The sequence below is a fragment of the Staurois parvus genome, unplaced genomic scaffold (genome assembly GCF_062004578.1).
Source record: "Staurois parvus isolate SC_StPar_1 unplaced genomic scaffold, SC_StPar_1.0 ptg000017l, whole genome shotgun sequence".
Lineage (NCBI taxonomy): Eukaryota > Metazoa > Chordata > Amphibia > Anura > Ranidae > Staurois > Staurois parvus.
This window is the reverse complement of record NW_028317813.1, coordinates 5,926,462-5,939,626: the sequence shown is the minus strand read 5'-3', so window position 1 is coordinate 5,939,626 and position 13,165 is coordinate 5,926,462. Positions and strand designations below refer to the sequence as shown.

General features: G+C 40.6%; 1 long non-coding RNA gene across 1 annotated transcript; it reads left to right on the top strand.

Moving 5' to 3' along the window:
• Positions 1–5,582: 5,582 nt before the first annotated feature.
• LOC149473262 (uncharacterized) lies at positions 5,583–8,925 on the top strand. Its single transcript, XR_016313336.1, has 2 exons — positions 5,583–5,687; positions 7,829–8,925. It is a non-coding gene; the product is annotated as an uncharacterized LOC149473262 (long non-coding RNA).
• Positions 8,926–13,165: the final 4,240 nt, after the last annotated feature.

Genomic DNA, 13,165 nt, shown 5'->3' with positions numbered 1-13,165 from the left:
AAGGGGGAGGAGCCAAGAGCACCGGGGTTGGGTCTAAGAAGAGGAGCCACTGCATAGAACAGGTAAGTATGATATGTTTGTAAGTATGACAACCTTTAATACCACTTTAAGTCTTGCCTACAAGCAGGCCAGCCTGTACATGAATTTACATAGTTACTTAGTCTGGCTGAAAAAAGACAAACGTCCATCCATTTCAACCATAGAAAAAAAAAAAGAGTTATAATCCTATACCCACAGTTGATCCAGAGGAAGGCAAAAAAAAACCCCAGCAAAGCATGATCCAATTTGCTTCTGCTGGGAAAAAAAATTTCTTCTTGATCCCCTTCCTGAATGGGAGTAGAGAATGAACACACAGGTTGATACTTTTCATCTTTTACCAAAAACCCTCTTTTTGACTGATGTACCTACAATTAAGGTGTCCAAGCAGATTTCTCACTGTGAGCAGTTAAAGGTTAGCTGTCTGCCCATCCATGTACCCATGACTTGACTTGCCTGATTATCTAATACAGCTCATGCATTTATATGATATAAAAGTCACAATCACTTATCAGTTGAAGAGACATTACAACATGTTGAGACATTTCTTGGAGTGATAATGAGGCCTTCTTATGTTCAGAGTTGCTTGTTATCGCTCAGGAGTTAACACATATATTGCCCTATTATCGCAAGAATTGGTCGCTTGGCTGTGAATACCAGGTCACGGATGGCTGGATTCACTTTTCTTAATGGCAGATTTGCAGTGTTGTAGAACCAGGGCTGGATTTACATTTTTATCTCCCCTAGGAAGGATACCTCATGTCCCCACACCACCCACATGAAAGAGATTATGGATACAACCCCCCATGCCTATACATGAACACAACGTGCACTATTCCTCATATGCATAAAGAAATAATTACAGTGGGCTACATTTAACATTAAAAGTAAAACGATAAAAAATGAGGTATCACTAAATTATCATTAGAGCATAACTAAAGGCAAAACTTTTTTTTATTTAAGAATGTGTTCCCATTAGGGAGATTCACTCTTTCTAACTGTCCTGATCACCAATGTCACTGAGAATGAAAGAGAGAATCCAAAATTATGAGTTTTCACTAGAGCAGAAATAGAGGAAATCCAGTCGGGAAGCTTTTACTCGTGATCACTGTCTAAGACGGAATTTCCCTCACATTATAACCTCCCGTGTCCTGTTGAGTATACAGAACAGAAAGAGGAGGAAACTATCCCCAATGTGACACAGCTGGCAAAAAATATATAAACTGACAATGATTTTAAACTAGAACTATAGGCATTTTTTTTATTTAGGAGGGTAATAACCCCTGTCAGATTTTTTTTCAAAATCTGTGTCCTATTGGGGAGATTTCCCTCTCCACTCCATCCAAAACGAAAAGAAAAAAATTTGCCTTCAGTAATACTTTAACATTTTCCCATTAATATCCAAAAAAAAAGATATACTTTATTGAGTAAACAGGAAATCATTTAAATGTTCATAGAATATTTTTAAATAACAAAGAGGAAAGAAAGGCTTCCGGTCCCCTCCCCCCCCCAAAAAAAAAAAAAATTAAAAGCCAGCAGCTACAAATACTGTAGCTGCTGACTTTTAATATCAGGGCACTTACCTGTCCAGTGGTCCAGTGGTGTCCTCACCCCGAGCCAATTCTTCAGTTGGCTGTCACGCATTCACATGTATGGGAAACTATGTGAATGCGCGAAGCGTGCTACACTTTGTGAATGGGCCGCAGTCCTCTGGGACCTGTGAAGTGTCCCAGAGGGCTGCAGGGGGCCAAACCTGGTACCCACTCTCCCCCAAAAGGTGCCAAATGTGACAAGTGTGAGGGGGGAGGAGGCAGAAAATTGAAGCTTTCACTTTTGGGTGGCACTCCACTTTAAATGTTGCCTTCCCTCTGCCTTTAAAAATTCTGCACATTGCATTCAATAACAAGTGTAAATATCTTGTATTTTATTTCTTTCCTAGCAGTCACGTGACCACACAGCTCTGCATTCTGAGTGGCTGCTACTGATGGTGGAAGGAGTCCTTGACAATGTCCAAAGCATTTGGGTCACGTTGGTTAATGTCATATGGTAATTCTGTTTGTTGCAGGATGGCTGGTAAGTGAGCTGGGAGTTTTTGTTTATTGTTTTTGACATGCTTCATCCTTCCATATGCTCCTTGCTGCATTGGCAAGTTGCAGATTGGGGTGGTTGCCATTTGCTTGTACTGTTGGTGAACTGGTGAAGGGGCACACTGGATACCTTCGCTGCCATTGTGCTACATGCTGGGTTTCTGGTGCATCTCTATACCTTTAAGGAGGGGTGGGCTCCCACCAGGCATACCTGTCCTTAATCTATTCATTATTATTCATGTGCTTCAACTTGGAGACTCTCAAAATTTATAGAGTTAGGATTGCAGTACACTGGGGTGCCATGACGTGGCCTCTGCAGCTTACGCATGTATTTGCAAATGTGTGCAAACTAAACCCCTAGTTTTAACGTGAACTGTTAGACAATGTAATTTGGTTTGTTGCAGGCTGATTGGTAAGTGAGCTGGGAATTTTTGCTTGTTGTTTTCTGACATACGTCATCCATCCATATGCTCCTTGCTGCAAAGGTCAGTTATAGGTTGGGGTGGTTGCCATTTGTTTGTACTGGAGGTGATGACATTGTTCTGGGAAGTCCTCACTCTTGTCATATGACCAATAGCAACAGATTAAAAATGGTACTTACAATACTTATTATTGATAACAATGTACAGCATTAGGGAAAGCAATATTTAAAGCTTACTTATTAGAAATCTTCTCCTTCTACTTAAACTTATCATAAGATAATGTAAGTAATAGGTTATTAGAGAAAATGTTAAAACTGTACAAGAAACATATCCACAAAGACACAGTGGGGGAGATTTACTAAAACTGGAGAGTGCAAAATCTGGAGTAGACTTTTCAAAATGCACTGCACCTGCAGTGCAGTAGTGCGATGATCCCCATAAGATTTAAAGGGAAACATTTTTTGCAAGGTAAAAAGGAAGGAAAAATGTATCAGTGTGAAAGAACTTTTATCTGTTGAAATACAAATGTAATAAATTGTTTTTACATAAATTTGAAGTTGTTGGATTGTATTCAGTGCTAGGAAAGTCCCATCCGCCCATGAATTTGTAGTGTGGAGACATAATCGATATTGTACTGACACTATCAAAGTGTTCAAAGTCCTCCGCCGACAGCACACTGCTAGAAAAAAGGCAGATCACCACTCCAGCTTGTCACATCCTAAAAGTAGCACTTTATTGTACAACTTTTAAAAAGTACTATATATATATATGTAACAATAGTTGATTTGTTGCATTTAGAAGTTGTACAGTAATTAGCTATTTTATGGTAAAAAAAAGGAAAAACCCAAATTCATCTTTTTCTAGCAGAGATCAGAATAATTTGAATTCGAATTACTAACATAATTATCTAGTAGTAATAGAGTTCAACACAGTGCTTCAGTGCTCACAAAAATTATAAAATCTGTGCCTGCTTTTGGAATGACAGAATCCTGAATATTTCGAAAATACACAGGCAAATTTCTCTAACAATGGTACCTCTCAAAGACTTAAACTGGCCATGCGCTAGTAGAATTTTGTTTGAAATTGTATAATTTACTAACTTTAGTTCAATTTTCAAATTATTAGTGGGATCAAATTTGGGCTCGTTTTCAATATGTCTTTTCTTTTTTTTCACAAAGAAAAGTAAATCAGTGATACAAAATAGAGAAAAAAAAAGATACCTGAGAATGTGCTCATAATTAAAATAATGTACAACTGCAACCAATAGGAGAATAGCAATCATCTGACAATGGCTTACTCTAGAACATATTGCGTACAATATATACTAAATTGCATTCCAAAAGGAGAAGTAAATTTGGACGCTGATTTTTTGACCCTAGGGATGAAAAATATTGTAGGAAATTTTTCCTCCAACAAATTTGTAACAGTGTATGTGATTTTCGTTCAGGAAAGTCCTTTCAATCCAAAATCGTATGTTACATGCAAAAGTTGGTGAACTGGTAATTTTAAAGTGCTTTTGAACAACATTTGTCAGCTCATTGAATGTACTGAGAATTTGTGTACGAATGTTCAAAGGAATGTTTCTTTGAAAACCTTCATTGTATGGCCAGCTTTAGATGGAGGTCCATGCTGCCTGTGCACTGACCCCTGTTGCTTTATGTATGCTCCAAATTATTCTCAAAGCTAGGTGAATATCCTTTACTTATTTTGTAAATCCAACCTATAGTGTGTTGTGTGGCTTGTAAACATACGCTAAGATGTATAAAACATACCTAGCCAACTCTGGATTTTTGGATAGGTCTGAAAGAATGCACTTTGCATATGAAGAGATTTGCTGTTATAGGGAACATCTGGAAATTATGAATATAGTTAAAGAGGAGCTCCACCCAAAAGGGGAAGTTCCACTGTAAAGACCGCTCCCACTTCTGCTGCAATCACCTAAGCGATCGGAAGGGGATGTTGTCCTCCTACCCTCCTTCCCCGTAGTCTTCTGGGACACGTGACAGGTCCCAGAAGACTATGGGGCCATTCAGGAAGCGCAGCGCTACTCGCACATGTGCAGTGGGCACCCGGCTGTGAAGCCGCAAACTGTCACAGCCGGGTGCCCACACTGAAGATGCCGGCGCCTGGAACACCAGACATCTGGTGAAACCGGCTGTGGGGAGGACACCGCGGGATCGTAGGACAGGTGAGTGGCTGTTTTTTAAAAGTCAGCAGCTACAGTTTTTGTAGCTGCTGACTTATATTTTTTTACAGTATGAGTGAAAATTCGCTTTAAGCACTACCTTTTGTTTGGATTTTCTCCTGAAAAATAGCAGTGCACTTCTTGGTAAGTGAGGGTGCATAGCCACTAGTGGTTCCAACAGCCTCATAACTGTATATCTACTGTGTGAGATCTAAGTCACTGCTAGGTTCAGGAGATTTGGAGTGGGATTTGGTGACATCACTACTGTTTTCATTATCAATGGCTTGACATGAAGAAGTAAAGACCTGCTTCTACCGTTATAGCTGCCTTCACAGAGGCATGGTGCAGAACAAGACATAGAAAGTCAGGATGGGGAAAATATCAGCTTCAGATGGACCACAGGCAATACACTCAAAATGTAAAATCATATATTCATTTTCACATTGTATTTCAATTATTTCTAGCCAATGATAGAGATTTTTCAAGTAAACTTATATTGGATTGTCAAATATAACTATTGTTTGTATTGCTATTACAATGCTGATGTTAAAAATAGAAAGTGTATGCTGTGATCACAGATCTCCTTTAAAGTATACCTAAATCCAAGAACGAGATTTTTATATATTGAAGCTTACTAGTCCTTAGATGCGGTGAATGCATTAATTTTCTATTTTACGTACTTTTTTGCTTTATTTTACTGGCGATCCTGCCAGTAACACACTTTTCGTTCTAGGGTGACAATGTATACCCTCTGTACTGTATCTATGTAGGAGCAGCGTTGTTACCCTTGGACGAGAAGAGTATTAGGATCACAGAACACCTCCCCTCTCCTCATTTCCATAATGTCTGTAGGGAGTTGTGTTGTCCACAGAGAAAGCTGGCAGCATTGCTATCTGCCATCAAAAGCAGAGAGCACAGGAAATTTTCAGCTGACAAGATTTCTGGCAGTATCAACAGGTATTTTTTGCAATTATCAAAACATTTAACAAAACTATTTCCATTGCATATTTATAACAGACAAAAAGACCCAAGAGACGTTTATTGTTGGACTTTGAATACACTGAAAACAGCCAATATGACTTCACAAACAATTATTTTTTACAATGAGCAACAAAGGACAAGATCTAGCAAAAGCATGCATGAACTTTTATAGTGATAGATTGGTAAAGTACGGTAGGTCTTTATGTGCCTCAATTTTAGATTTCAAAATATTGGAAGGTATGAATGTCACTTCAGTCGGTCACAAGTAAAAAAAAAAAGGAAACAAAGCTGCATCTTTACACTCACTGTTCATTTAATCACATGCAAATCACTTGCTTGAGTGTTAAAGTTAGGTTGCTATTTCCAAATGCACACTTGGGCGGGATATAAGAATATGTTCATACTTGAAGATGAATGTTTTTGGCATTTTGTTGGCAGGTAATATAGGCAGAAGGCACCACATTAATGGAATCCACATAGTGGCCATGGTAAAAGTAGATGTTATGTTATTAATAACTGGGCAGTCCAGTTTTTCCACTGTCTCAATATCTCTTGGCAAAAAATATCATGGTGTCAGTGTTCTGTCCTGTGACTACTGTAGCGTTCTCTGAACATACGTGAAAATCTTCTTTAGTTAAACATCTCCTTGATCATAAAGTGTAGAAATGATATGTGATTATGAGATACTGTTAGTGGGGTGCACTGCATGGTCAGCAGGCATGTGTAGCACAGCAAAGGTCAATTGGGTAAGCGTCACTGGCACATTACTAATTTACAGTATTAAATATGCACTACTGGACGTTAATTATATGTGTTAAAGTTTATGAAGAGTTTTTAATTAAACATGCAGTGTAACAGAGACTGTGGCCCTAGAGAAGTAAAATATTGAAAAGGTAAAAATCTCTTTTGACATTTGTATCTTTGTTATGACATTACATCATCCATATAAAGCTGTATTGATTTAAGCTGAACTCCAGCCAAACAGACAAAAACACACAGTTCAATTACATATGTAGGATTTTTTTTCTGTCGCTCCAGTCCTGAGATTTACTCAGCTCTGCCAGACAATACAACCCTCTTTTGCAGAGCAGGATAATTTTTTTTCCTTTCTGCTGCAGTTTAGTAACCCTTCCATCCACTAGCCTGTAACCTTAAGGTCTCATTCACACCTATGTGTGTTGCAATCTGCTGCCTGGAAAAAAAGTCACTGACCTAAAAATGCAACAGCTGAAAACACATAGATGTGAATGGGTCCCATAGGAAACCATGTTAAATGGACTGTAGTGAGTTTCTGTAAAATGTAAAAAGCACTAAAAAAATGCATCGGCGTGCATCTGGCCTACAAAATGAAGTAGTAGCTAATCTTTCCATCACTCTATCCTCTGCCTTTATCAGCATGCTACTGGCATTGCGACACAACTGATTGGATCCTTGTGCTGCTTATCCCTCCACCAGTTTGAGCTCTGATGTACGGGATTGAAATCTCATACAGTATTATTAGCCCTTCCTAGTGCATCTTTGTGAATTACAGAATACCTCCCTTCTGTGATAACAAGGGAAAGGTTTCAGGGTGAATTCACACTAAAAATCTATTGAATCACAGAGCAGCTGGAGTGATTTACCGCTCTGCATTGCCAGCTGCTTTGGGAGCTGTGTGGTGTGCAATTCAGCGCATCCCATGGCTCCCTTTTTTTCTGTTTTGTACAAGCTTTATTTGAAGTAGACAAAACATATGCTTCACTCACTGCAGTGTTGGACACCATAATTCGCTGCACTACCCACCATTGCCCTGGCATTTTCAGCCTTACAGTGCTTTATTACTGAATGGCTTGATGGCCACCACTTCTGCTTTGTAGCACTAGGGTCCTTATTTCAAATCCCAACCAGGAAACGTCCAGTTTAGAATTTGCACATTCTCCCTGCGCTTGTGTGGGTTTTTTCCCATACTCTAAAGACATGTTGATAACTAAATCGACCCTAGTTTATGTATGTGAAGTAGGGACCTTAGAAAGTAAGCTCCATAAAGTGTCAGTGTTATATAAATACTTGTAATAAATAATCAAAACAGTCATTACTTTAAACTGTCTTGTTATCAGCCTCTTTGTTCTCTTTTACAGCAGATGGAGGGCCAGCATTAGCAGCCAGGTTCTTTTGCAGTGCACATGTGTTGAAGGTGAACATGCTGCACACGATTGGATTGCTAAGTGATGACTGATTCTCCTTTACTGTCCAGCTGTCAGGTTGTGGGTCTGTTTTTATCCAAGCTGAGTGGACGCTGCAGTAGATGTTGAGTATTTGACTATATGGTGTACAAAATTAACTGATCAGAATGACAAATCCTTTGGAAAGTAAAATAGTTAACATACAGTATGGTATGTATTACATTTTACTTAACTTTCTTTAAACATGAGAGTTCCAAAATTTGCTAGAACCCTTTTTAAATATAGACACCATATTGTCCTTATGCCAATCCAGCAATTCTATGCCAGTCACTAGAGTCTCAAAAAAAATTAAAAACAATGGCTTAGAAATAACAGAGCTCAACGCCTTGAGGACCGGTGGGTGTAAGCCATTTGGTCCAAGTGCTTTATTCACCTTTTTTTTGTCTAAGAACATATATATGAGGGGCATTCAAGTCCTTTAACCGGACTTTACGGTATAAAAAGGGACACTAGTGTGGTCCTAATACTGTCGTGGGCCAGTCAAGAGACTGTTATTCAAGATGGCAGATAGCAGTGTTAGTGCATGCATGGAACAGCGCGTGGTGACGAATTTTCTTGTGAACGAAGGTGTAAAACCCACGGATAACTACAGAGGACTTCAAGCAGAATATGGTGATGAGCTGCTCAGCCGCAGTAAGACATTTGAATGGAATAAATGTTTCAAAGATGGCTGTACATCCGTCAGTGATGATCCCGACTATGCTGGTTCCCAGTCTCCACTAGTCATTTCTGTGAACATTCAGCACATGGAACACCTGATCCTGGATAATCAACACGTAATCTGTCATGAAATTGCACAAGTGACAAATCTTTCTGTGGGAACGGTGAACACAATGATGACGAAGTGAAGCAGGCTGTCCTAGGATGGTTCAGGCGTACTGACAAATCTTTCTATGCCAAAGCTTTCCAGGCATTAGTTAATCGCTGGGATAAGTGTATAAATGTAGCAGGGGAGTATGTTGAAAAATAAATGCAGTTTCCTTTCCTTGAAATTTGTTCTTTTATTATATAAACTCAAAAGTCCCAGTTTGACTTGAACTCCTCTCGTACTTCCCCTAATCACCTTCTTAAAATGGAACTAAATCCACCTATCTTTTACAGCCAAGAATGCTGCCATCTTAGCCTTTGTGTTGATCTGCAGTTTCCATAGTGCTGCAGATGTGATCAGTTATGGAATCTGTCATTTTATGGCTTGACAGTTCAGTTGAGAGCCCAAACAACAATCTTGGGAAACAGTTAAATCAATGGGTTTAGTTCTGCTACAAAAGCACTATGTTCAACTGAACTTAAGTCCTCATGCACACTGGATGTTTTTACAGCTGCTGTTTTTGGCTTTTGATGTTTTTTTCTACAGCCAGTGAGCTCCTCAGCATGTTATCCTATGTGTCCATGCACACATAGACTGTATTCAGCATTCTTTGTCAGGGGCGTTTTTTGGCAGGAAAAAAACCCAGAACTAGTGGGTTTCTAGAGAAGTTCTATAGCTGTAAAAATGCTCTAACACTGATAAACATGGCAAAACATGGTAAATCGCGGCATACCGGCATTTTTTGACTTTTTTTCAGCAGAAGAACCCACAAAAAATGCTCAAAACGCTGCTAAATGCTAATGCAAAAGCACTGAAAAACTCACATTTTTAACGTGACTCTACACAGCTAACGTTGCCAGCTCTATTAAAATGCCCAGTGTGCATGGAGCCTTAGTATAAGAGCTCCTTCATATACAATTTATTGCATGCTTTGCACCAAGAAGGTATAACAACATAGCAGAGACATTATAAGATCTTGATAGATCTGCCACTGCTAAACATTTTCCCTTTGCTGGACTTCAACAAACATGCAGCTAAAGAGGTCACAGTGAAGTCTGAGCTCTGCACTGTGGCCCACATACATTTTGATGCAAAAGGATAACCCTGGCAGCCAGGCAACTAGTGTTTTAAGAAGGAGATCAGCAATGTTATCTTACATATTTCTTGCATGAAGAAGAGAATAGCATGTTAGCAATGATTTTTATCATGGTCATCAGGCCCAGACTGGGACAAAAAATAGGCACAGGCACTTTGGACTGAGCAGCCCAAAGCCCTGAGACCCTTTCCTTGAAGCCCGGTGGCAGAATGCCAGAGCCCAGTGTGACGATCGCGGCGTCAGACCCCCAGCCCTTCTCACCAACTCGTAACCAATGGACTAGCCAATCTAAAACCACGCTGTCACGTGCATAACAATGCCACGCTCAGCTGCACCCTGCACAAAGATTTTCCAGCTAATGGACCATAATTTATGTACCTGCAGCCTCAGAGCGATTGTTACTGGGTCAGGTTAATTACGCAATTAATCCTTCACACTGCCACCACCGCCTTTTTGTACAGAGAAGGAGGAAACCTGCGAATATTAGCAATAACACTCTGATGTTTGAATAATCATCTGTATACACACTGTCACCGCAGGCAGGTGTATATAGAGGTTTAAAAACACACAGTAGCGCTCTTCAGAGGCAGGGATACTTAGTTTGCATTAAAGAGCTTTAGAAACAGTTCAACACTTTTCAGAAAATAAGATTTATTACTAAAAAGGTCAAAATGGTGCAATAAAAGTATTTACAGACAAAGATGTAGCCTATATATATATATATATATATATATATATACATATATAAATACAGAGAGCAATAACACAACAGGGAGATAACAGAAAGAAATTTAGAGAGGTAGAATACTTGCCGTCAGCCTTGGTTTACGCAGATTCAAGTGTCCTGAGCAAAAGGGTGCCTTTTCTCCCAAAGTTGGTCCTGGTGTTAAAAGGGAGATCTCTTCAACTACTGCTCCAAGCATAACAGCCTCTTTTCTAGGAACTCAGCAGGGTGTCTCCTTAAAGCAGAGAACCAATCGCCTCATTTGGGGAGGGGTGTTTTAGGCGGGGAACTCAGGCTATGACCAAATCCCTCCCAAATTATACCATGATCAATAACCTTCCCTAGGTACATGTAGCAGCCTAGCCACTAGTAGATTAATATGCAGAATGATCTCCTGAACGTCCAAACATCAAACATGCCATATCTTACTATTTCAGCTAGAACTATATGGCTTTCTGCTCTCCTGTAGATTTTAACTAGGGGTGTAAGATATCAGGTGACTCGCATTAAACTGAGCTATCCGAATATATGCTTTGTTTTATTGTAATTATTTCCTATCTTAAGATATGAAATTATATGGAAAAGGGGTTTTAAATAGGATGTCTGTTTTACTGTTATCTCGGAATGTCTTTCATGTTCAGTGAAGGACTGGTTTACAGCTTACGATCACCTCCAAGCAAGAGTCTTACAGACATACTGGGCCCATGCTAATTGGGGTTTATAACCATGAAGCTATACTGCTGTGCCTGATCCTGTGATCTCAGCATACATACAGACCACATTCCTGAGGGAGGGGGATTGGAGGGAGACCGAATGATACAAGATTGAGGATCTGTAGCAAGATGGATGACCGTGTCTATCTCTGTATGTACAATTGCTACACCCAGTTGCAAGAGTGACCTTTGAAACCCTGGTAATTCTTCCACTAATGTCAGTAGGTTTTAATTTTTATTTAATTTTTCACAATTTTATTATTTTTTTACTTTTTTTGTAGGCAAGAAAGCAGTAAAAGAAAGTGAGAGGAAAGAAAGAAAGAAAGAAAGAAAGAAAGAAAGAAAGAAAGAAAGAAAGAAAGAGAGGCGTATAGAAGGAAGGAGGCAAAGAAGGAAGGAGGGAAAGAAGGAAGGAAGGAGGGAAACAGGAGACAGAGAGAGAGAAAGAAAAAGAGATGTACAGAAGGAGGGAAAGAAAGAAGGAAGGAGGGAAAGAAGTAAAGAGGGAAAGAGGGAAAGAAGGAAGGAGGGAAAGAAAGAGGGAAGGAAGAAAGGAAGGAAGGAAGGAAGGAAGGAAGGAAGGAAGGAAGGAAGGAAGGAAGGAAAGAAAGAAAGAAAGAAAGAAAGAAAGAAAGAAAGAAAGAAAGAAAGAAAGAAAGAAAGAAAGAAAGAAAGAGAGGTGTATAGAAGGAAAGAAGGAAGGAGGCAAAGAAGGAAGGAGGGAAAGAAGGAAGGAAGGAGGGAAACAGGAGACAGAGAGAGAGAAAGAAAAAGAGATGTACAGAAGGAGGGAAAGAAGGAAGGAGGGAAAGAAGTAAAGAGGGAAAGAAGGAAAGAGGGAAAGAAAGAAGGAGGGAAAGAAAGAGGGAAGGAAGAAAGGAAGGAAGGAAGGAAGGAAGGAAGGAAAGAAAGAAAGAAAGAAAGAAAGAAAGAAAGAAAGAAAGAAAGAAAGAAAGAAAGAAAGAAAGAAAGAAAGAAAGAAAGAAAGAAAGAAAGAAAAGGAACAGGAGACAGAGAGAGAGGATGAAAGAAAGAGAAAAGAAAGAAAGAAGAAAAACAAGAGACAGCGGGAGAAAGAAAGAAAGAGAAAGAGAGAAATAAAAGAAATTAGAAGATAGATAGAGAGATAGAGAGAAGGAAGAAGGGATGAGAGAAGACATTTGCTGACAGATCCCCCCAGCGCTGGATGAGATGAGGGGGGGTCCACTGCAGGAGATGAAGAGGGGGTCCGCTGGGGGAGGTGAGGGAGGGGGCTGCTGGAGAAGATGAGGAGGACTGCTGGAGGAGATTGGGGGCTGCTGGAGGAGATGAGGGAGAGAGCTGTTAGAGGAGATGAGGGGGGCCGCTGGAGGAGATGAGGGAGGGGGTCGCTTGAGGAGTTGAGGGGGGACACTGGAGTCGATGAGGGAGGGGGCCGCTGGAGTCGATGAGAAGGGGGGCCACTGGAGGAGATGAGAGGGGGTGCTGGAGGAGATGAGGGAGGAGGCCGCTGGAGGAGGGCGCTGGAGATGGGGGGGCCGCTGGAGGAGATGAGGGAGGGGGCTGCTGGAGGAGATGAGGGGGGGCGCTGGAGAAGATGAGGGAGGTACCACTGGAGAACATGAGGAGGGGGCCGCTGGAGGAGATGAGGGAGGGGGCTGCTGGAGAAGATGAGGGGGAGTGGCCGTGGGGGAGTATACAGGAGCTGACGGCTTGCAGGAGATGGATAGAAGAGGCGGCTGGGCTGCACGTAGGGTGACTGAGAACTGCGAGGTCCTCTATGTGCCACCTGGCCACCTCTCCTATCCAGGCGGCCCTGTCCCACCAGACAAATGCTTGGTGTGCCCTATGGCCAATCCAGGCCTGATGGTCATTATCATTAATCATTTTTTTTGTTCCAGTTGTTCAACAA